We start from the raw sequence: 24,536 nt of genomic DNA, 5'->3' as shown, positions 1-24,536 counted from the left end.
ATATCACTATTATTTTTAAAAGAGTTGCTGATTTTGTAATACTGCTGCAGCATTCTCCACATGCTAATCACTGCCCCACATCGAATTGGCACTTTGATCAGCCACGAATCACTTCACTACCCCCTGTTGAATGTTGCATCGTATGTTGTTAGATATCTCGTAGTAGTAAGTACTTCATTATTAGGCTGCACAATATTGGAAAAGATCTATTTCTGCAATGAGTATTGCAGTATTTATTTAAATTTAAGCCGCAGCGTGTGCACGCGCCGCCATTTTGGGAGAGAAAAAAAAATAAAAAATTTAAATTCGAGTTCTGAGGTACCACTGTATCCTGTAAACTTTAGAACGTGAAACGGTCGGCTAAGTTGACCTCGAATGGTTCTGCGTGCTCATTGGTTGTTGCTACGTATATCTGGAAGCAGAAGCTGTAATTTTTATTTCTCTCGGTCTTGATTTGGGTGATCTTCATTTACTGTTTGTGTTCCATTGCTTTAAATAATGTCTGCAATGGCTCCTTTCAGTCACTTGCGTGGTTTTCTACACACCTGTCTGGGATGCTTTAAGCGTTCCAGCTTTCGTGTGCGCAAGCCCACTGCACCATCCTCGACTGTTGCAACGGGGGTTGCTATAAATGGCAACGCCCCTGCAAAGGTCGGGAGTGGCATCCACCTCCCCAGTGGACACGGGGATCTCCAGCATGCTGCTGTTGCAGCAGAGGCAGGGTCCGAGTGGGCGGCAGTTTGGAAAAAGATTGCTGCCCTCGAAGACGAGGTGGGCCGTTTAAGGTCTGAGATCTCCGTGCTTGCTGGTGCCCTGACTGATCCACATATATCCCGGAGCAGTTCGCAGACCACTGGGACTCCTTTTGTAGTCCCCACTTCAGCTCCAAGCTGTTTCCCGCCCCCTCCTCCTCCTCCTCCGCCTGCTAATATCCAGGGCCCGAAGCAGAAGAGGAGTCATCCTCAGGGAAGTGGCACAGGACCCACCAATGCCCCCAACATGGTGGATGTTCTGGCGGAGCTGCCGCACATTAAACTGCGCCCAGTGCTGAGGTCGCCAGGTGGGACGCCAGTGACCAGGAGGGGACTGACGCAGGGGACGCCCATGCCCTCAGAGGACTTTGCTGCCATTTTAGCAGAGGCTCTGAAGAAAAAGTTCAAGCATCAGAACCACTCTGATGAGTAGGAGCAGCAGTCCTCTGAGGCCTTTAAACCTTTTTTACTTAAACTTTTTTTACTTAAATTTTTTATACTTATAACATTTTTATACTTATAACATTTTTATACTTATAACATTTTTATACTTAAGATTTTTATACTTATATACTTTATATACTTAAACTTTATATACTTATACTTTGTGTACTGATTCTATATACTTATTAATAAATAATATATTTATATCACTATTATTTTTAAAAGAGTTGCTGATTTTGTAATACTGCTGCAGCATTCTCCACATGCTAATCACTGCCCCACATCGAATTGGCACTTTGATCAGCCACGAATCACTTCACTACCCCCTGTTGAATGTTGCATCGTATGTTGTTAGATATCTCGTAGTAGTAAGTACTTCATTATTAGGCTGCACAATATTGGAAAAGATCTATTTCTGCAATGAGTATTGCAGTATTTATTTAAATTTAAGCCGCAGCGTGTGCACGCGCCGCCATTTTGGGAGAGAAAAAAAAATAAAAAATTTAAATTCGAGTTCTGAGGTACCACTGTATCCTGTAAACTTTAGAACGTGAAACGGTCGGCTAAGTTGACCTCGAATGGTTCTGCGTGCTCATTGGTTGTTGCTACGTATATCTGGAAGCAGAAGCTGTAATTTTTATTTCTCTCGGTCTTGATTTGGGTGATCTTCATTTACTGTTTGTGTTCCATTGCTTTAAATAATGTCTGCAATGGCTCCTTTCAGTCACTTGCGTGGTTTTCTACACACCTGTCTGGGATGCTTTAAGCGTTCCAGCTTTCGTGTGCGCAAGCCCACTGCACCATCCTCGACTGTTGCAACGGGGGTTGCTATAAATGGCAACGCCCCTGCAAAGGTCGGGAGTGGCATCCACCTCCCCAGTGGACACGGGGATCTCCAGCATGCTGCTGTTGCAGCAGAGGCAGGGTCCGAGTGGGCGGCAGTTTGGAAAAAGATTGCTGCCCTCGAAGACGAGGTGGGCCGTTTAAGGTCTGAGATCTCCGTGCTTGCTGGTGCCCTGACTGATCCACATATATCCCGGAGCAGTTCGCAGACCACTGGGACTCCTTTTGTAGTCCCCACTTCAGCTCCAAGCTGTTTCCCGCCCCCTCCTCCTCCTCCACCTGCTAGTATCCAGGGCCCCAAGCAGAGTCATCGTCAGGGAAGTGGCGCAGGAACCACCAAAGGCCCCAACATGGTGGATGTCCTGGCGGAGCTGCCCCGTGTTAAACTGCGCCTGGTGCTGAGGTCGCCAGGTGGGACGCCAGTGCCAAGGAGGGGACTGACGCAGGGGACGCCCATGGCCTCAGACGACATTACCTCCATCTTATCAGAGGCTCTGAAAAAGAAGTTCAGGCACCAGAACCACTCTGATGAGTAGGAGAAGCGGTCCTCTGAGCCCTTAAACTTTTTATACTCATATCATTTTTATACTTGATTTTTATACTTATATACTTTATATACTTAAACTTTATATACTTATACTTTATGTACTTACATGCTTTATATGCTTATATTTATATACTTATACTTTGTGTACTGATTCTATATACTTATGAATAAATAATATATTTATATCACTATTATTTTTAAAAGATTTGCTGATTTTGTAATACTGCTGCAGCATTCTCCACATACTAATCACGGCCCCACATCGAATTGGCACTTTGCTCTGCCACATATCACTTCACTACCCCCTGTTGAATGTTGCATCGTATGTTGTTAGATATCTCGTAGTAGTAAGTACTTCATTATTAGGCTGCACAATATTGGAAAAGATGTATTTCTGCAATGAGTATTGCAGTATTTATTTAAATTTAAAATGCTTAAAACAAACCAATTTCTCACAAACACATCTATTCATGAGTGATTTAAACGGCAAGGATGAAAATGATTAGGATTAGCTCTTATGATTAGCTCTTATGATTAGCTCTTGCCAAAATAGGGCTTGTAAACTTTTGTGCTAGTCAGAATTAACCCAAACAACTATGACTATACCCCACGGAAATCTTTAGTAAAAAGCGAAAGATTTATACGGGATGAAGAGAGACCCGAGTCGATATGGGGCTGCCGCTTACCGGGTCGCCGTTAGCTGGGTCTCCGTGCCCCCCCCGCTCAGAGTAGAATGCCCAGGGGTGTCGCAGCCGCCAGTGTCGGGGCCCCGACTCCTCCCTGTCCTCCTGTCCTCTCAAGAAACAGCAATCATTTAAATAAACATGAGGGAAAATTCCAAAAGGCAAAGATGATGTCATGCCTTACCTCAGCACAGCTGCCCACCGCACAAACAGCGTGTCACCTTACTTTAAAAAATAAAAATAAAAAAAAAAGAAAACCGGCAGGAAACGAGGGCCACGCACGGATAGGGCCCTTCCCTCACAGCACATGCGGCTAATTAGCTGGCCATCCAGAGGCACTCAGTCTATTAGTCACCCACTCAGTCAGTCAGTCAGTCAGTTCTGCCTTTCAACAACAGGGGGCAGTAGAGGTGCAGCGTTCCTGGAAGCACTGCAATACCGGGTCAATGCCTGGAGCAGACGGGGCAAGCCCCACTTCCGGCTCCCTGTTCCAAAAATCTGTTTAATATGTGGTCCCCTCCATGGGGGACGTATCAAAATAACCTTTTCATACCAAAACAAAATGTAAATCAGCTCAAATACATGAATAATAAATATTATGCTTGTACTACTTACATTAACACATAATCACAATCTATAAGGCTGAAACATTCCCACACTATGCAAATCATGCCAACACAGTACAATAAGACTTTCAAAGATAATATTAAACAAACAGAACTACCTGCAGAACTATTACCAATAAAACAGGAAAAGGGCAATAAGACCAGCAAATACAATTATACACCATTTAAACCTAATTACAATTATATGGTCAATAAAACAATTAAAATGTCACCTTATATGCATGCTATTAAAAAGTTAAGACCTCTAACCCTCTGGAGTCGACAGCATCGTTGGCAATGCCACGATCTTTCTTGTGTATTTCAGTTCATAACTCGCTGAAATCTTATTATAGAAACATGAAAAAAATGCTGACTAAATCTGTAATCTGCATTCTTTTCAAAATGTCCATTGTTGGAAGTATTAAACTTTTTAAAATTAGGTTAAATTGGCAAAAAAGTAAACCATGTCACCTTACTTTGTTTTATCTGCATTGGGGGTGTGTAGTACCGCTCTCACCCGAAGATCGCTATTCACATTCTAAATAGCTGCATTAGCGCGTCTTCTGATTGCATTCGCATGGTAATTTGATGAACAACGCAACGGTGAAACGCGATCCAGATACGTCCCCATCAGCGCCATAAAAGGGGGAGGGAAGTGGCCAGGTGACAATGGCTCATTCATTCACATGAAAGTTGCTACATATTCAATGAAAGGAGCCAGAAATAGTTACATGAGTTAGGTTTTTCTTGTTTATTTATCCAAATAAATATTGCAACTACACCAGTTAGTCATCTTCATGTAGCCAAGACTTTGGTGATCAGATATCTGGGATCAAAACAAACTGCCAGCATTGCTTACAATGTAGTTTTATAATGTTTCTGCAAGTGTTCCAAACTGCATTTTGCAATGTCTATACTTTGAATATCAAATTACAAACTTCACATAAATCTAACATATTTACAAAGTACACTAAGATTAAGATGAGTTTGTTGCCAAACCAAATATATAAGAAATAATTTATTTGCCAGGAATTAAGTTTTTGATATTGAATGAAATGTGTGAGCATGCCCCAGTTAGTGAAAGTGTGTTTCCTACCCCTAGACTCCAGAGGGTTAAAAAGGAACACATCCGCAGACTTCCAAGCTCTGCACAAGAGTTGGGCTAAAACGGCATCATACACCTTCCCAAAACACATAAAATCAGTAACCTTGGGAATAAAATAGGTTAATCGCACAATAAACAGCACAACAGATCAAAATGTTAATAAATATTAATAAAGTTAACATTGATGAATAAGTGCTAACAGTGATCAACCAAAACAGTGCTCAGTAAAATCTTTACATGTCAATAAATAAAATCCATACCAAATAAAACACACGCACAGAAAAACAAAACACACTTACCTAAAACCCGACGTGTCCTCTGTGTGCTTCAGGAAAATGCATCATGTCAACCCTGTAGGATGGAGTGTCACCACCTAGACGTACCGGGGCAGCTTTCGCCTAGGATCAAGGCAGTTGGATGGATGTCAACTTACCTCTGGGGGTAGGTCGTTTAAGTAGATGGCAGCTTCCTTCTGGGGCCTGGGGGTTTGGGTGAATGTCAGCTTACTTCTGTGATCAGGGTGTTTGGGTGGAAGCGAGCTTACCTCTGGGGTCAGGGGATTGAGTTGAAAGCAGCTTGCCTCTGGGGTTGGAACATTTGGGTGGATGTGAGCTTACATGAGGGGCCTGCATTTTTGGATGGACAGCAGCTTGCCACTGGGGTTAGGGCATTTTGGTGGATGTGAGCTTACCTCAGGGGCCTGCGTGTTTGGGTAGACTGCAGCTTGCCTCTGGGATCAGCATGGTTGGGTGAATGGCTGATTACTGGGAACAATGTGTTTAAGTGGATGGCAGCCTACATCTGGGATCAGGGTATTTGGGCGGACAGCGGCTTGCCTGTCTGATCAGGGTGCTTGGATGAACAGCATCTTACCTCTGTGGTTGGGCCGGTTGCGTGTTTGGGAGCTTACCTCTAGGGCCAGGGCGCTTGGTGGACGGCAGCTTACCTCTGGGATCAAGGCGTCTGAGTGGATGAAAGCTTACCTCTATTATCAGGGTGTTTGGGTTTATGTCATCTTAACTCTGGGGTCAAGACGCTTGGTTGGATGCAGTTGGTTGGATTGGAGCTTTACCTCTGGAATTAGGGCATTTGAGTAGATGACAGCTTAACTCTGTGATCATTGTGTTTGGGTACATGTCAGCTTACCTCTGGGGTCAGAGCGTTTGTGTGTAGGGCAGCTTATCACAGCTAACTATCGATTAGTTTAACTGAATTTATCCAAAAATTATTATTATTTCTATACCTGACAGACAAAATATTGTGACTTACATATAATGTGACATGTTGTTAATGCAACCAGTAATCAGAAGACAGTGTGACAGTGTGACACCAGGGCAATTTCAGAATCACTAATCAGATCTGCCTCTGGGGGCGGTGGTGCCTAGATCTCGGAGTATAGAGTATATATGGGGAGTGTGACTGTGTGTACGGCGTTCATTTCTGTGTCTTCATGTTGGGCGAATGGGTGAATATTTGTTTATGTGTGCATGAGGGTGGGAACGTATGCTTGTGTATGTGTGTGCCTGTCTGTCTATACGTATGTGTCAGGTTGGGTCTTAGACTCCACCTGAAATAACATCTCAGGCTCTATTACCCCCCGCCACACTCCCTGCTGGTGGATGAGGCCCCCGGCCGCCGATGCGTTGGTGGTTCTCGATGTCTGGGGCTGGATGCTCTGGTGTGTGCTGGCTCACTCTCGGCGGTTGCCTGCCGGGGCCTGGCCCTTCCGGCTCTGTCGGGGCCCTGGCTGGGGGGTGGGGGGTCCCTTGGATCTCTGGGCCCGGGGTCCGGTCTGCCCTGGTGTGGCCGGCCGCCGGCGGGGCCTGCGTGCTCGTCGCCACGGCCCCCTGGGGCTCCTGTGATGTGGCTGCCGGATGGCCCCCCTCCGGAGCGCTCCTCTGCCCTTTTCTCGGTGGGGGCTGCAATTGTCCCTGCGTTGGTCCTCCTGGGGTTCCCGTGCCCTGGGGGGCCTCTGGATATCTGGGGCCCGGGTCTCCCCCGTGTCGACTTCATGTCCTGGGTGGGCGGGGCTGTGGCTCCCCACACACACTACTAGACAATTACTTGGAGAAACCTTAGGAACACCAGCGCGCTGACACACAGGTGTGCACACAGGTGCTCACGGACACGTGCTCACGGACACACACTGTCTTGATCGGCTGTTGTTTCTGGGCATGGGTTGTAAGGCTGGTTGTGTGTGCTGTTCAACAACATTTAACGTTTGATGGTCGTTGTGATTAGTACAGATGTTGTATGTTGTCTTTCTCTTTTCAACAGACATGGAAGCAGATTATCTGTTTAGTTTTTTTCTTGGTTTTTTTGTTTTTTTTTGTTTTTCTTTTGGTTTTTTTTTTTTTTTTTTTTTTCTGTTTTTTTTCCATTCCTCTCTCCCTCTCTCTCTCTTCCCTCCTTCTCCTTTGTCCCCCCCCTCCCACTCCTTCTTTTGAGGAAGTAAATAAAAATATAAAATTAAATAAAAAATAAATAAATAAATAATGATTTAAAAAAAAAAAATAAAAAATAATAAAAAAAAAAATAATAGATACAGTCCCCCGCAGAGGGGGGGTGGAGGAGGGAATATAAAAAAAAAAAAAACTAATCAGATCTGCAGTTAACACCAAGTTATGGTAAACCAAGTGACGCCTATATAATATACATGTATGGAAATCACACAATCCGAAAAATAGTTTCCCGAAATATTAACACAGAGGTATTTCTCACTCACTATAAAACACGATGTAAATTTCCCTGTAGTAATTAATAGATTAACAGACAAAAAACCCAGAGTCACACCAACGAAAACACAACGCAATGCTAGGGCCAACTAGCAAGAACTGGCTAACCAGGTAAAAATTCGCAATTAACTTCTAAATTATCGAAACTCAGTTACATCAATAAGTACATAAGTTACCACGAAACATACATGTATTAGTTTAATAAAGTCTAAGCAGAAATTATCAAAATAAATACGGTTTTGGTTTTGTTTGCCGGAGCTCAAACGTCGGACATCTCCCTTAGTAAAAGGGTGTGGACTCTGGCCGTTGACAACCACGTGCCGCTCGCGCCACACAACGTCGTTGACCGCAGTCTGTCATACTCTCGCGTGTTACGTCTGACTGACGCGCGCCGCAATAGTGAGATTTAGCAGTACTAACGTTAAAAAAAGCTCTTACTGACCTCATTTTACTGTATCATATGCGCAGTAATTTATCTTGCTTTCTTAAAATAACCAATAAATTTTGGTGCTACTGCTCTGTTTGAGTCCATGAATTATGTCCTGCATAGAAATGTGTAGTGGCAGAACATTTAAACAACTGGATCGCATTTTAAAACATAATCTTATGTAGACATCACACCTCTCCCGAAAGACTCCCGCAAATGCACCACAGCTCCCTCACACCCCCGAATAATGTGCAGCATCCTGGAAATTTGTCCACACAGAAATAAAAGCAATCAAACGCAGGGAAGTGGCCACGTGCCTACAGATCGTATGTTGGGCGTGGCTACGGATCGTCTGTCGCCGCCCCCCAACTTTCACAGTCAGCACCCCCTCCCTTCCCTAAGGTGGGATAATTCAGACATCCCAACCTGCAAAAACTCAATTCAGGGAGGTGCCCCCAACCCCCCGACAAGGAGGGAGATAACTTCAACAAACTTGATTTCACAGTTTAATTTGTTCATTAATTTCCTCTAGGCAGCGCACTAAATTACGAAGGTCAAAATTATGTATTTTGACAATAATATAAGTAGATTATTTTACCATTTATGCAAATTCCTTAATTTTATTCCATTGCTACTTTACAAAAGTCTTCAAGGAGTCTTTCATGACAGCATTAGCAACTAACCAAGTGTCTAACTAGTGTAGACCTGAATAATACAGCACATGAAATGACACTTGTTAAACTCACCTCAACATGCCTTTTACAATCGTTTAAACCGTCATGGGCAATGCTGAAATCACTGTTGCAAACAGTACAGCCTACTTTAATGTAAAATCAGACAGATTGCTTAACTTGCAGCTGCCCAATTACACGTACATATTTTATTGCTGCAGATAATTAAGGCAGGTAATACAACGCTGAAGGTTAGAGGTATAGTACGATTACATATGTACAACGTGGTCATTTCAGTCAGACAAACGTTTAAAATGGAAAACCAGCTTTTACCGGCAATTTCCAGAGCACGTCCTAGTCGAAGTACTACACTGCCATCTATTGGACAAGTCAGGTTACTGAATCGTGAAATGTGTCTGTACTGAAATGGATAAAACAAACATAATATCTTCAGTCATGTTTTCTTTTAGGACCACTACAAGAGGATTATCAGTATGAAGGTTTATCAATAAAAATAATTTATTAAAATAAATATTACAGGGCTCTCCCTGAAAATAAGATGCTCTTAGCTTCCAAAGCCAAGGACACATTCTAGTGATTTTCCAGGAGACTGGACCTAACTAACCTGGGGCCTTATGAAAAACAATCAATCAGTTCATGTTGAAGCTCACAAGGTGTGGAGAACAAGAAACACAAGTAAGGGAGAAAGGCAAGGTGCAAAGCATACACAAGCAGTGTAACGACATATCAGTTACAATGTATGATTAAACATACATCATTTCTCACAGTATGAATAGTGGCCCGTTGCTCCTACTATAGCCTCACGCCTCCAGGGTCATGGGTTCAATCTGCACCCCTGCTGTAATAAACAGTGACATTATTACAGTAACATACTGTTTAAAATAGTACAATACTGTAGAAAAAATGCTTTCTGGGCAATATTTATGAGAACCTTGCCGATAAAATACTGTAATGTACTGTAATTCTGTGCATGAACTTCAAAAAAATAAACTGTAGAATTTACTCAGATTGAATGATGTAACAATTTGCACTCACTTTTTTGGGTTGACTTTAAACCCTTTTTAAGTAAAGTATACCCAATTCTAGGAAACATTTTAAATAAATAAAGCTATAATCTACCTACTGTCACAGTACCATCCTATAAGATTTACTCAAATCAATTAATATTTTAATATTAATATTAATTAATTTGAATATTAACATTAATTAATATTTCAAATCAATATTTGTACTCACTCATTTGGGTAAATTGGGGTATTATTTTTTATGAGTAAAGTAAACCCAAGTTTATCAAATAACATACCTAATGTATTTAAAGGGCCCTTTTCAGCATTCAACGCAAAGTGGTACCAGGTTTGAAACAAGGGTCTTTGCCAGCATGGCCTGATACAGTTTTCTGTCCCTTTGGGAGTAAAGGTCTTTGCTCAAGAGCTCATTAATGTGGCTATTCTGCCAAGACTGGGCTGTTCTGCAGCTGTGGTATATTTCACCCACCGTCATGAAGGAAACTCTCCCAAATACTGACCTTGCAAGATGTTCTCTGTTGAGATAAAAAAAAATGGAATAGCTGTGATTGCTCATGTAATGCTTTTTTGGGGTGATGTATTTGTTAATGTAAGGCCATTTTGATTACCCACACTTGGCCTTGTAGCCTTATATTTGCAGAAAAGAGCCTGAGCTGTATGTATATGTATATTTGCATAGCATGACATGGTACTGCCTTTGATTTAGTAGATTTTTAATTCACTGTTATGATGTTGAATAGGACAAGCGCATAAAACCCCAAATATATTGGCTACCACAGCTAAAATGGATCTTGGTGGTTCGTACTCTATGGAGTGATCTTGGGTGGGAGGCTAAGATTGGATGTAGATAGAATAAATAATCTCAATGTCTTCTAACATCCCCCCCATAAGAACACACATTAAGTCCTGCTCATACTAATTCTGGTATCTAAACCATCAGTTTTTCAGGACTCTTTGGCAGTTATATATCTCAAAACACACCAAGCCAACTGATACAGAGCAATCAATTTAAACAACCAAAGGAATCCTGAAATAAAACAAGCAATGATATGTCGTGGAGACTAATATCTGTGGCATTCCATTCTCAACTGCGGTGGGATTCTAAATATTATGTAAACATGGATATCCAAAAATGAAGCCTAATTAAAATCGAAATATTAAATGAGCAAAATTAATAAATTTGTTGTTGTATCCCAAGTTGTGATTAAAAAGCAATGAGGCTGCCACCCATTATATCTGCTCTAGGGAAATGCACTTCTGCAGCCACTAGGGGAGCTCTCACCTTCTCTCAGTCCTGCTAAATAATGTTGCATAGTCTAACAAGCGTTATAATTTGTGTCAATGAGCACTGCCTTACCGGAAATGCTTTCCCTGGGAATTATTCTAAACATGTATTACGTATTATAGGAGAAATACTTGTAAATGAATTAGATTTATTAACTGGCTCCTGAAATTAAGAACTGTAAATGAACTGATCGTAATGAGTATTAATTAAATTAATTCAGAGACATTGCAGTTCATTCCACATGAAAAGTTACAACTTAAGCTAAATCCGCTTAAATCATTTAGAATGTTTAATAACACATAATACACAAAAACATAACACATAAAAACAAATAATGATGAACTCAAAGTAATGGCTATATTTCCAGCTCCTGAAGGCGTACTTCTCACTCGCTATGCTCACTTTGTTTTTGTTTGAGCTGGTTTCTCATGCATGTAGGTCTCCCGTAGATGACGTCGCGCGTGCGACTGTCAGACAGACATCTGCCTGCCGCTGACAGGTTACTGTGAATTATTATTTCTGTTTTTACAATATAGATGTTAAAGCACTTGATTTTATTGGTAACGCAGCGGTAACATAAAGTTACTTGAAATTGTAACAGTAATCTCATTATCAATTTTAAAATTATAACGCGTTAAATTACTCCGTTACTAAAAACGAATCAAATTCCAGCAACACGTTACTATAAGTGACAATGTAAGAGACAATAAAAAGCAAATGTAACCATTATGTAAATATTTCAGATATTTTACTGAAAGGTATATCACAGGGTACAAAAAACAAACAGCACTGTTAACATGACAAAATACAAGACAGCATATGAAAGCTCACAGAGAAATGTCCAGTCAGGTGGCAGTCCAGGCTTTTGAGTTGAGTACAGACTTTCATTGTCCAGTTGCCCATGCCTTGACAAGCGACATTCTGTTGGTTTACCGAGAATTAACCCACACGGAACAACTGATCAATACTTCCACACACAGATAAGGGAATAACTTTCTCAAAAAGTTTGTTCTCCTTAACTCTCCGGATACACGTTTCGACATGAACCCGCAAACGGGCGATGGACTGTGTTTGTTCAACATCCTGTTTACTCATCTGAGTTTTCTTTGACAGGACAGCAGGCCGGTAAACCTTGCAGGGTACAAGAGTGTGCACAAGAAACCCCATGTCCACCATAATGCCCATGTCAGCTGTGCAGAACAAGAGATGATGGTGTTTGACAAAAGATTTCTGTACAGTCCAGCATCACTTGTGTGTTTGCATATGGGGAAAACTCTGGTGGTAATTGAGCTTGTATGGCTTCTTTTGGTAGCTACAGACAGATAGAACCAAGCAGGTGGTACCAAAAGTGTGTCCAGGTCGTTATAATTCTGCTGACAGTGGTGCGGTGGATACCAAAATGGTTGGCATGATCGCAGAGAGGCAGAGCCACGGAGAGATGCATTAGGAACAGAAGCAACTCGTCTATGGGCGCAAGTTTCTGTTAGAGATAAGAAAGAAAGTTAACTAAAATTAGCAAAAGTAGAAGCTACACAAGCTAATATCACAGGCAAACGGTACAGTTTACCCACCACAATAACAAAGCGGCCATTGGGGTCCAATATTGTTTCAGAAGCTTCAAATGATACTGATTTGTTGATCAAGATTCCAGCCCCCCCGGCCCTACTCCGAAAGGTTGAATGGAACACTTGTCCAACCCAGCTTCTTTTTAAACTCAAATGATCTGACCTGCGCATGTGCGTCTCAGTTAAGAAGGCTATATCCGTTTTTAAAAACTTAAGATGAGCAAGGACCTTGGTGCGTTTGATAGGATGATTTAGGCCTTTCACATTCCAATTAGTAAACTTAACTGACTGGCCACTCCTCCCAGGAGCCATATTTGAATTAGCCATATTTAATACTGGTAATATCCAGCAGACAAAATCTGAGTTGCAGTAAATTAATTCTGTGACTCTGGTAGATGTCATGTTCGAAACAAAGTGTAACCACTAATGGACAAAATGAAAGACAAAAAAAACAACAAAATAAAAAAGAGACTTTAAGTACAAAAACACCACCACCCCCACCCCCCAGCACTATCCCGAACACAGTGCATATCCCAAGAGCAAAACACTGCAAAATTCTAACTTGGGTCTCTAATTTAACCAAAAACTACCCAAAGCACAGCGAGCAATCACATTCAGAAATATATATACGGTGGTACCTCGGTTCTCAAACTCACTAGAACTCGAATTTCTTGAAAGTCGAACAAACCAGTTTGACCTAGAACTCGATCTGAATATCAGAAGTCGAACCATGAACACTGACCTAATATAAATTGTACGTGCCATGAGTCATACTACAATGCAATTCTTACTTGAATGCCTTCTTCCCAGACTGGATGATTAACCAAATAAAACAGCGCAACATTACAGTAACAATAAATAAACCACTAACTTATGTGTACTATTAGAGCATTTATGTCATTTATTTAAACTTTATTTTACCAGGTAAATTAACTGAAAACCACTTCTCACTGCTTTACGTGATATTCGGGAGAAATAGCAGATTACGCATCAGAACTGCCTAGGATACAAACGTCATGCATGTAACTAAACTCTTCAGCCAATAAGGGCAAAGGTGTGTCGTCACGGAGGCGGTTCCAGTTTGTGCAGCCGGGTGAGAGGTCGCAATGCATCTAATCGTAATGCATTGCGTCAGGATCAGAATGCGTTGCTTTAAGCCAGCGCTGTAAGCAAGTCGAACGCACCCAATGACCGGACTGGGGAAACAAAATTTACAAGCGGACTTAATACAGAGGACTAATGACAACAACCAGAAACAGCTGATCACATGGGGATCCCACACGAGCTTAACGAGGGGGCGTGGCACACGGAAGGAGCGGACGATCGGGGCAGGACAGGGGTAATGTTGGGATAATATCTTTATCGTTTTGGAAGTCATTAAGAAAAAAAATGCTCTTCTTGTTTTATCCTGTTCATTTTGTGTTGAAATGCTTAAAAACACACACACACACACACATATTTAGGTGTAATTTTGGGGGGCCGGGAACCAATTAATTGGTTTTCCATTATTTCTTATGGGAAAAATTAGATCAGAACTCAAACTTTTTAGGATTCGATCTGGAGTCCGGAACGGATTAAGTTCGAGAACCGAGATACCACTGTATAGTGCAAAATACCATGTATTTTGTAATGTCTCAAATGAAGTAGGCCTAAACTAATATTAGGCCACTAAACATAGTGTACTATCAAAGAGCAGCCCATTGGTTTTCAATTCAGTAGCCTAATGTGAAATACTATGGTTTAATGGTTTAAAATTATAGTAAACAAAAGCAGCTCAAGAAAATCAACTATTCATATGTTATAGCCCATTTATATGAGGAAGAGAACAAGAATTCCCGGCATGTTGAAAAAAGTGCCTACACCAAACCTTTCCATAGACTAATAAGAACCGAGAGAAAAAAGGGAAAATAAATGTCTTTCTCATAAATTGAGCAACATAGCACTATCTGCATTTAGTAGGCTATAGACCTGGTTAATTCAACTTTGACACTGACGGTGAAATAAACCTGTACAGTTTGGTCACTTAAAAAACACTGACCGTTTTTGAAAGTTATGTCTGTACCTGATCATGATGGAGGAGAATGGTAGTCTTTATATACGAGATGGCCCGATGGGGATCGGTAAAGGTTTTTTCCTCGCCATCAAATGTGAAACGGAATGTAGCTGGATAACGGAGACCAAATTTCACATCCTTAACAGTTCTAAGGAGCTGCTTTGCTCTTTAAAGGCAGCTCGCTTCTTTGCTATCGCCAGAGTGAAGTCCGGAAAGATGTGCACACGCTTCTCCTTGTAAAACAGCTGCTTCTTCTGGCTGGAGAGACGAAGGATGCGATCTTTCACGTCACCATGATGTACGCGGATTATGAATGGCCTCGGTCCTAATGAATGGTGGCCCCGGTCCAGACGTGGAGTTTCCTCCAGGTTCAGTATCTCCTTCAAAGCAGTTGCGCAGAATTGCCGCGGGTTGGTCCCCTCTTGGCCCTCCTCTATTCCAACAATGCATTTAGTTGTCAGGTTACACACATCTGACTGCAGTTTTTTCACGGCAGTTTCCAAAGTAAAGACTGTAGAGCTCCACACCGTGGTAGACTGCTCGAGGTCGTCCAAACGCTCGGAATGCTGTGCATTAGCAGTCTGTAAAGAGCTAGCCATAGAATGCAACTCTTGGCGGAAAGAAGTTATTTCTTGCCAGAGGACAGCAGTTTGTGTATCTATTTTCGTGCCCAATAGTTCAATCGCTGTCATAATTTTCTCAACCGAATCCGAAGAAAGTTGCTGTGCATCACCCTCAGTGGTAGCCTTCTTGCTACTGTAGCTGTAGCAGGTTTCTGTGAGTGACTAGCCATTTTTAAACGAGGAGGAAAACAAAACTTTTAAACGCGTTTTCTTGCTGCCTTAGTCCTTCAATTAGTGATGTTAAACTTTTCGGATAAATATTTATCTATCAATATGGCTTCTGCAAGTATGTAAATATAATGAAAATGAAATTGCTCACTGAGCTCCAGGACCTCACAGCCTCACATGTCGAACGTCAACCGGAAGTTCCCATGCAATTGTTTCTTAAACATACCTTTACCTATCTTATCTTATCCTATGTTATCTTATGTTATGTGAAGTGTCGCTATTTACATCTGACAGATAGCCCATCTCCACAGCCATCTCCAGAACCCCAGGGATGTCACTCAGCTGGTCCAGCACATCACTAGGAAATTTGACCTCATCTTCATCAAGTCTCGGTCGCAGGGGCACCCTCATTATCCCCGTACGAATAGTGAGCCTCAGAGTTTCCATTCCTCTGTTGCTTGCAGATGTGAGCTGAGCTCATGAAGTCATTCCAGAACTCCTGGCACCAGTAATGAGCAGAGCACTTGGCATCATAGGTCATCTTATTGTAGTTGCTTATATAGTAATGACTGAATTTTTCCATTTTTTCAATAACAAGAGAAGGGGACAAAAACGGTGGTGTTGGACCCATGACCAGCTGAGATGAGGGGGCCTGCACCAGAACGTGAGGCAGAGGGGTGGGATGAACTACGGCTGGAGCTGAAGATGGTTCTGGAGCTGGGCTAACTGGTGAGGCTACGCATGGGGATGAAGGAGGGGAGTCCATAAAAAGAGATGGAGAAGGAGGTAAAACAAAAGAGGATGGGACTGGTGAGGGAACTAAGAAGGAAGTTGATGATAAGGCTGGTGAGTAGGGCTCAGGGTGCGACATAGTTGGGACTCGATGCAGGATGGTAGCGATCCCACATGGGTTGAATCGAAGGCAGCTTTTGTAAGTTCTTGGTATATGGCCCCCTTCCGTCCTTTAGGTTTCCTCCTTCGTCCTGATAAAAGAATGACGGTACAATTATGCAAAATAAAGTGTAAAAATACAAGAGTCAAATCAATTGATGGCTGTTAGTGACAGACAGACAGCACACTTGGCAGTCAGTACTGCACATTGAGAAAAATACTGCCGTCTCATTGTCTCATTGGAGACAGGAAACGAATGCTTGGGAGACTTACGCGCTGGTCTCGGATTGGGCCGCCTGCATTTCCGTTGGGGTACTTCACCTATAAAAACACACCAGTCAGTGCACAGATTGCCTGATATGCAGAACAGCATTTACTATAGAGAATGGCAACGCTGGAAAGGTTCATGTGCACCAAGGCTAGCAGCCCACTCAATCCAAATGCTGGCATCAAGAACTGACTATTGAATCAAATCATTTATATAAGTAAGTGAACTTTATTGTCATTCACTCCATACAACAGTACAACAACGGAAGCATAGCTGAACAAAATTGCATATCCCCAGGCTCAATGTGCAGACATAAAAAGATGCACATAGTCAACATAAGGATAACACAAAGCAAATTTCACTTCTTACACAGAAGTAATTAAGACTGTGTAAGACAGCATAAGGCAGCACAGGACAGACACTAAATATACAAACCAATATACATACCCAGCAGGCATCCGACATTGTCACAACGTTGAATGACAGTTGAAATCCTGTCTTTATGTTGACAACATTGTTTCAACATAAATATGATGTTGAGATTTCAATGCCTGCTGTGAGCAAGCAGGAACAGCATTGGCACTATGCTGATCTTGCGTCAAAATATAACAATATAATATATTTTTTAAAAAAGTTGAAAAAATCATTCTGGTAGCACTCTGCAAACATTTATTAATATTTTGGAGGTATATTTTTTTTAAATGCTGTAATCTCTCGGTTTGGACTGACCGCCGAACCGCCTTCGCGCATGCGCACTTCCTGCATTCTCCAACGGTCTCCCGCTTGAGCGCTGCTCTGGTTTTGCAAACACTTGGAAGCTGTCGAAGAGGTGGATCCTAGGCACAGGCAATCCAAAAGGTAAGCATAGGCAATCATGAAGTTGACCAACATCTAAAGTAAAAGTTATTAATGTTCATTCATTGATTTGTTATTTGTGAGGCCAATGATCTTGTGATTGATCTTGAAGAATAGAGAGCTGTGGTCTTATAGCATCTTGCTGTTGAGTCAGAGAAAAGACTCTTGCAGAAGTATAGGGTATCTCTCCGGAGTAGTCTATATTTTAATGGCGTGGGGATATGTTTGATTGCCAGTCCTTCCCTTGGATGATTAACATATGTAGAAAGGTGTCAGGAAAGTTGTGATACTCTTTTTTTGTGCAGCTCCTGGTACCACCTCCTCCGCAGTAGACCAGTGGTGCTGGATGTATATTTGCATAGCATGACACAGTACTGTTGTTGATTTAATAGATTTTTTTTTTTTAAATCCACCGCGATTGTGATGAATAAGGCAAGAACAAAAACCCCAGAAATGGCTCCTGCGTGCCAGCCAGGGACCAGGAGGGATGCACAGCAAATTCGGTGGTGTTAAAATTTCAGTGTAAGGCCTTATGGTGTTGAAGTGTTAAAATAAAAGTGTACATTTACTGTAATAAACACCAGCTTGTGTGAAATGATGCCCCCAAGTGGTGTAATATTTTGGTGTTGCGCTTCCAAACACCTGTCCAGTGTTAATTGTACATACGGGAACTTTTGAGCAATTGAGGCAATGCAGTCCGCATTTGACTGTGAAAATAATGGCGTCTCTTTCGGTAGAGTCCTGCGATCGAAAGCAAAACACAAAGGTAAGATTAAGAATATTCACTTTTAACATGTTGTTTTAATACAACTATACATACATTTAATTGATACGCAGAGTTCATTTTAATATGTTTTATTTCCATGAGACGCAACGTAAACTAGCTTTAGTGAGTCACTGGCAGGCTATATAGGCCTATCTTGTAACATTAGTTTTAGTGAAATCGGACATTTCGAAACATTAGAACTGCATTATTTATTGTAACTATACGGCTTTATTTTTTGATCGGATTAATTCAATTTTATAGGAATTTTGGGCGCGAACATCTACACTGATTCGGTGCTTATTTTACATACGGGACATTTCCGTCGTCATGTTGGTCGTTTGAAAGAAAGGAGAACCGAGCTTGAAGCACACAGTTATGGTCTTTTCTCTGTTCAATACAAGATAAAAACACAGGTAAGGCTTACAATTCTGATTATGTTTGTTTTAAATGACGGCCAATCTATTTTTATAATTTGAGTAAGTTATATGTGGTTAGTGTGTAAAAGTAAAGTTGTTCAAAAGTTATTATAGAGGATACCTATTTCTGAAGCAGGGTGCCTGAATGTTAAAGCTGTTTAAAACATTCTGCATTTTAGTAAGTTATTTTGTACGTTTTGTAACTGTTAATTGTTAGTGAAAACTGAATTTCATATATGGCCGTAGGCTGTTTTTTAATCGAATAATTTCAATTTGCATAGAAACTTTGGCGCGAACATCTACACTGGTTCGGTGCTTACTTTACATACGGGGCATTGCAGTCGTCATGTTGTTGGTCGTTTGAAACAGCGCGCTTGAAGGACAGTTATGGTCTTTTCGCAAATCAATGCAAGATAAAGCCACAGGTAAGACTTACACTCCTGATTGTTTGTTTTGATAAATAAAATGATTTATAGTGTTTCATATTGAATATATGTGAACTGTTGATTTTTACTAATTTAAATTTTAAAAGACAATCAATTTTACGTTTTAAAATGGGTACAAAACGAACCATAAATTTTGTGTACCGTTACACCCCTAAGCATTAGTTAATTTCTGATACAAAGACCGTGTTCCACACCTTTTTTTAATTTATATGCCTATTTTAATGTAGGAATGCTTTTTTAAACATGTTTTTTTAAGCAAAACATCAACATTATGCTGTTAAAAGTGCAGTACCAACATCACAAAAAGTACATAAAGCTTACTGGATCGTCTTATGATTCTGTAATCAAGGATGGTAAGTGCTCCTCAATGGTGATATCTGGCTAATAATTGTAATATGGTTTATATGCATTCCATTGTTAATAACAAGTCTTTCCCCCACTTTGATGCTCAAGGATATTTTCTTTTGTAAATATAAAATGAAAGAACAATTATAATGTAAAAGCAGAAACATTGATTTTTTTATTCTATATTAATTATTTCTTTTTCACCTCTTATACGTGGATAGGTTAGGTTACTAAAAAGGTAACTTCCCCAGATCAGATTCAGGGATTTTTTGTCAATTGCTGTAAATTGTCAACTTCAAAATCAAAATCAGTGAATTTGAGGGAAATGGTTAAGAATGCATGATTTTTGCATGATGGATGAGATCTTTTATTTAAATCTTTTTTCCTGTTCACCTATTTCTGTTCCGTAATTTCCATTTTGTCTTTCCAGTCAAGCAGAAGTTTGACATCTCCACAGATCATAAGGTTTTTTTAGCTGACGAGACTGGAACAGAAGTAGATGAAGATGTTTTTGCTGACATTATTGAGCAGAAGCCTGACACTCTTTGGATGGTAATTGATGCTGTGGCTGTAACAGGTATGAAAAGATGTAATTATATGTATATGTGTGTAAATGTGTATATATGCTTTTGTTCTAAATTTCTATTTGATTTTAAGACTCTCCTGCACACACAAGCTATCCATCTTCAAATGAGACAGATGCACCATCACTTCATTCAGTTGCATCATCGTCAGACACACAGCCATCAGACAGTGATGGTCCTTTCTTCCCACCTAAAAGAACTCGTTCTGATGACCATTTGCAAGAAGCTAAGGAGGTAATATGTGCTTTTGCTATATATGTGCCACTTGCTGATGAACTTGTTGCAGGCTCGTCGCAATCCTACTAAAATGTGAATGTTGTTTTGTTAGATGATTTTACAATTTATTTTTTTTTTGTTTGTTTTTAAGCTTGTGAAAAGTGTTTTAGAAAAATAGCCTGCGGGGGAGAAGATATTGCAGGAATACAAAACAACTGGGAAAATCACAGATTCCACAAGACGGATTCTTGTGAACGCATTAGTTGGAGACATGATCGATAAATATGGGTAGGGTAAAGAATGTTGTTCCCTTTACTCTGTTTAAATAATTTGATTATACAGTGTGTGAATAACCATTCTAACTACTCAGTTAAGCACACTTAATGACTAAATAGAACAATGTAGCTTTTTTTTGTTTACTTAGGAGTATTCCACCTAAGGAGATCAGAGTTAAATATGCAGTTGGGATTGTGACTCTGTTTCCCTCTCTCAAAGATCCCTTTTCCAGAAAAGGCTACGTGAGTTCTCTAATTTACTTTTTAGTAGGGATGCATGTTGTTATTATTAGCATGCCATATAATAGGGATGTGCAAAGCAGCCGGTATTTGTATCTGTATTTGTATTTGTTGAGGGGGGAAAACTATTTGTATTTGTATTTGTATTTGAGTAAAATTCAAAATAGGCATAAAAATTCAGTTTTTTGCATTAGACTTCTAATTTACATTATAGTGTATGTATTCTTTAATTATATCCATTATAATAATTATGGATATGCAATATTGGTTGATGTTTGTTTGAAATAAGTATTCGTAAAAAACACGTTATTTGTGCCTTTCCGAATACCGTATTCGGGTTCGGCTCCACCCCTACCATATAATTATCACTACTTTTAGGTCTGTTTATATATTTCATTTATCAACGTAAAACTGTCTTTCATGTAAGTGCTGTAATTTTTACATTTATTGTTTACATTGTAGGAACACTTCTATGATGCAGAAGGTAACTCAGGATATATAGCCTGGAGACTGAAGACAGTTCAACGTAACAACCGCTGCAGCAGAACCACTTCTGATGATAAATGTGAGAGGAGGGGTCCTCGAACCGAAAGAGTCTTCCCCAACAGAAAAGCAGCTAGAAGGAGATCGCTGTCAAGAAGCCATTTCATTTTTGAAACATTGCTCAGATCCAGAACAAGTTACTGCAAAAATGAAATCTACCTTCCAGTATCGCCAGAAAATGATCCAAGATCCTGAAAAATCATCATCTGTTCTTTCCTTATTTCCAAGGTTTCTTGACACAAAAGGACTTGTAAGTGTTGCACACAATAGGTTGTTGTTGTTCAAAATTGAATGGACTATTTAGCTGCAACACTCTGTAATGTAACTAATTATTTTCTTGCTTTTAACTGTATACAACTTTAGGTGCTTCAAGACTTTGAGTTACTGTTTGGAGTGGAGACTGCATCTAAACTTCTGGAGAAGTGGGACTGTACTCTGAAGCAAAAAGTAATTCAAGAAGCCAAAAACCTCACTCAGTCACCACTTTTGAGTTGTCTGATTCAGTCTGCAGAAAACTGCAACACCTGTCAAGAAGGTACAGACAGTTCATTATGTATGCTAATCAAGAGTAATGATAATCATTTTATGTGTATATAAAATAACTTATGTATATTGGTATATATGCTTATATAGATTTGTTATGGTTTGCTTTTTTCTTTTTTGAATTTAGACTGGGACTGTGATATGTCTTCCCTGTTACTGCTGGTCTATCTCCTGCCACCACCTTCTAGCGGAAATAAGAAGTTTGTCAAGATCAGTGTTCGTGAAGCTTTGGATCGCGTAGTAAGATTTCATAAGGTATGCTTACTCTTAATTTTATGTAGAACTGCATGTCATGCCTAGAATGTTTAACATCTAGATGTACATTAATTTAAATGTGACTCTTTTTTCTGTTTTCAGTCCTGTTGCAGTTTTGAAGAAGTCCTTGGATCAACACAGACAACACAGCCCTACATCTTGGCAGTTGGCACTTCGAAGAGTAGCATCCATGACTACTACATTGCTGTGGATAAGTGGCTCATCCCCTGCATGGCTAAGTCCTCTCTCTCAGCCTTTGACGAACTTTTCAAAGTTCATTATGTGTTTGGCATTTCATATGATGCCGCTTTGCACAATATATTTACCTTTCTTCAGACCACGATTTACAACATTGATGTAGGCATTACCCGTGAAAGCCCACGAGTCAGAGATCTTCGAGCCAAGTTTCTTAATTAAGCGTTGTTACACAGTCATCTTTAAAACATGTTCAGGTGCTTTATTTGCAAGTTGATTTCTGATACAGTAACAGAGTTAATTCGCCATCTCAAGCTTACTCATGCTATTTTTCCTGGCAGAAAGTCACAGTTGGTATGCGATCAGGATGGGTGTTGTCAAAGATTTGTTACATTCTCCGGCTTCAGAAAACACATCCAAAGTAGACACAAGAGTAAAAGCTCTGACATGCATTCATTAGAACCTCCCTCTAGACCCTCTTTAATGCAGCCCTCCCGCACAGTTTCAGAAAAACCAAGCACAAGTGGCCATGAGAGAACATTGCGAACCCAAGAAATGTGTGCATCTCTAATTGCAAAACTGCAGAGTAGTGGAGTACCCACCAATGTTGTTACATCAGTGGCTGAAAATATGGAGGAACTTGTGTATGAATTGCACTCAAACATTAAAGAGGATGTTGTTAACTTGATTGAAACTGATGAACATAGGAAAGCTATTGAAGAATATTTTGACTGTCTTGAGAATCCCTTCTCTAAGTTCACAACAGAAACAAAATGGAAAAAGTATTTCTTTGAGACTTAGGGTGTTGTAGAACCAATTGAAATACCTTTAGGACAGAGATATGACACTAGGCGAAATACAACTACAGGTACATATGATCAAGTGCCAGTCACTGATAAATTCGTATATGTTCCTGTATTGCAGACGTTAAGTTTCATGTTCCGAAATGAAGAAATCCATAAACATTTTGTACAGCCAAGTGAGGAGAGGGAAATTTTAAGAGAGTTTTGTGATGGTAGCTATTTTAAAGAGCATTCCCTTTTTTCCAAAGAAAAGAAGTCTCTTCAAATACAACTTTTTTATGATGACTTTGAAACCTCAAATCCTCTGGGATCCAAACATGGCATTCATAAGGTTGGGAGTATGTATTTTGTTTTGAGAAACATGTCTCCTAAGGTCAACTCTGCCCTAATGAATATTCATCTCTTGGCACTTTTTCACACACAAGATCTCAAGTGGTATGGCTTTAATGCAATTCTGGAGCCTATTGTGTGTGATATTAAAATTCTTGAGAGTTCTGGAATTAAGTTGCCACTCTCTGAAGAACCAATACGTGGAACAATAGCTCAAGTAACTGGTTATAATTTAGGAGTGCACACACTCTTTGGGTTTGTACAGTCATTTAGCGCAAACTATTTTTGCAGGTTTTGTCTAATTGATAAGCTTTCTTCTCAGACCATTTTCTTTGACGATCATCCGGACATCACACTGCGTGACAGAGTTTTACATGCTGAGCACTGTCAAAGCCTCCTTACTGATGATGGTTTACAGTCATCATTTGGTGTCAAAAGAACATGTTTACTTAACGAGTTGGAGTATTTTAACACTAGAAAGACTGACTGGGTCAATTGACCCAAATCAAACAAAATCACTGCTATTTCTCATTGAAGTTCTTGCTACAAAAATCTGAAAAAAGTTAGCTTCAGTTAGCTTTCGTTTGACAGCTCATGCATATTTTGGCCAAGCATTTGCCGCAAACAGGACGCTTGCACGTGTCACAGGTAGTGACAGTTTTGTTGCGTTTACAAGCGACCGTGACTTGACAGCTGACTCTTCTCTCAAGTTGCCCTGTCGGTGATGGTGTTATGACTATTATGTTATTGTTATTATGACTTGGTTATCTAATTAATTTGCATGACATTACGTCAATTGACCCAGTCAGTCTTTCTAGGTATATACTGCTGTAAAATACTAATTTCACCAGCAACTTCATTTGTGTTACCATGTTCTGTTCAAGAATGATAAAAAAATAAAAGTCAGATTTTTTCAGATTTTTGTAGCAAGAACTTCAATGAGAAATAGCAGTGATTTTGTTTGATTTGGGTCAATTGACCCAGTCAGTCTTTCTAGTGTTAATATTTCTGAA

At 40.3% G+C, this 24,536-nt stretch overlaps 1 long non-coding RNA gene and 2 pseudogenes across 2 annotated transcripts; 1 reads left to right on the top strand and 2 right to left on the bottom strand.

Moving 5' to 3' along the window:
- Positions 1–3,122: 3,122 nt before the first annotated feature.
- On the bottom strand, positions 3,123–3,253 carry LOC140582595 (U5 spliceosomal RNA; annotated as a pseudogene).
- A 421-nt stretch (positions 3,254–3,674) lies between these two features.
- On the bottom strand, positions 3,675–3,907 carry LOC140582569 (U2 spliceosomal RNA; annotated as a pseudogene).
- Positions 3,908–17,458: 13,551 nt separating this feature from the next.
- Positions 17,459–24,287, top strand: LOC140582174 (uncharacterized). 2 transcript variants are annotated; one of them, XR_011985095.1, is made up of 12 exons: positions 17,459–18,088; positions 18,304–18,332; positions 18,594–18,745; positions 19,030–19,173; positions 19,970–20,116; positions 20,197–20,357; positions 20,491–20,627; positions 20,764–20,857; positions 21,317–21,647; positions 21,761–21,932; positions 22,068–22,195; positions 22,298–24,287. It is a non-coding gene; the product is annotated as an uncharacterized lncRNA (long non-coding RNA). The 2 variants fall into 2 exon arrangements; XR_011985094.1 differs by having other exon boundaries at positions 17,460–18,332.
- Positions 24,288–24,536: the final 249 nt, after the last annotated feature.

The sequence above is a fragment of the Paramormyrops kingsleyae genome, chromosome 24 (assembly GCF_048594095.1).
Source record: "Paramormyrops kingsleyae isolate MSU_618 chromosome 24, PKINGS_0.4, whole genome shotgun sequence".
NCBI classification, from domain to species: Eukaryota; Metazoa; Chordata; class Actinopteri; order Osteoglossiformes; family Mormyridae; genus Paramormyrops; species Paramormyrops kingsleyae.
This window is presented reverse-complemented; position numbering and strand designations above follow the sequence as displayed.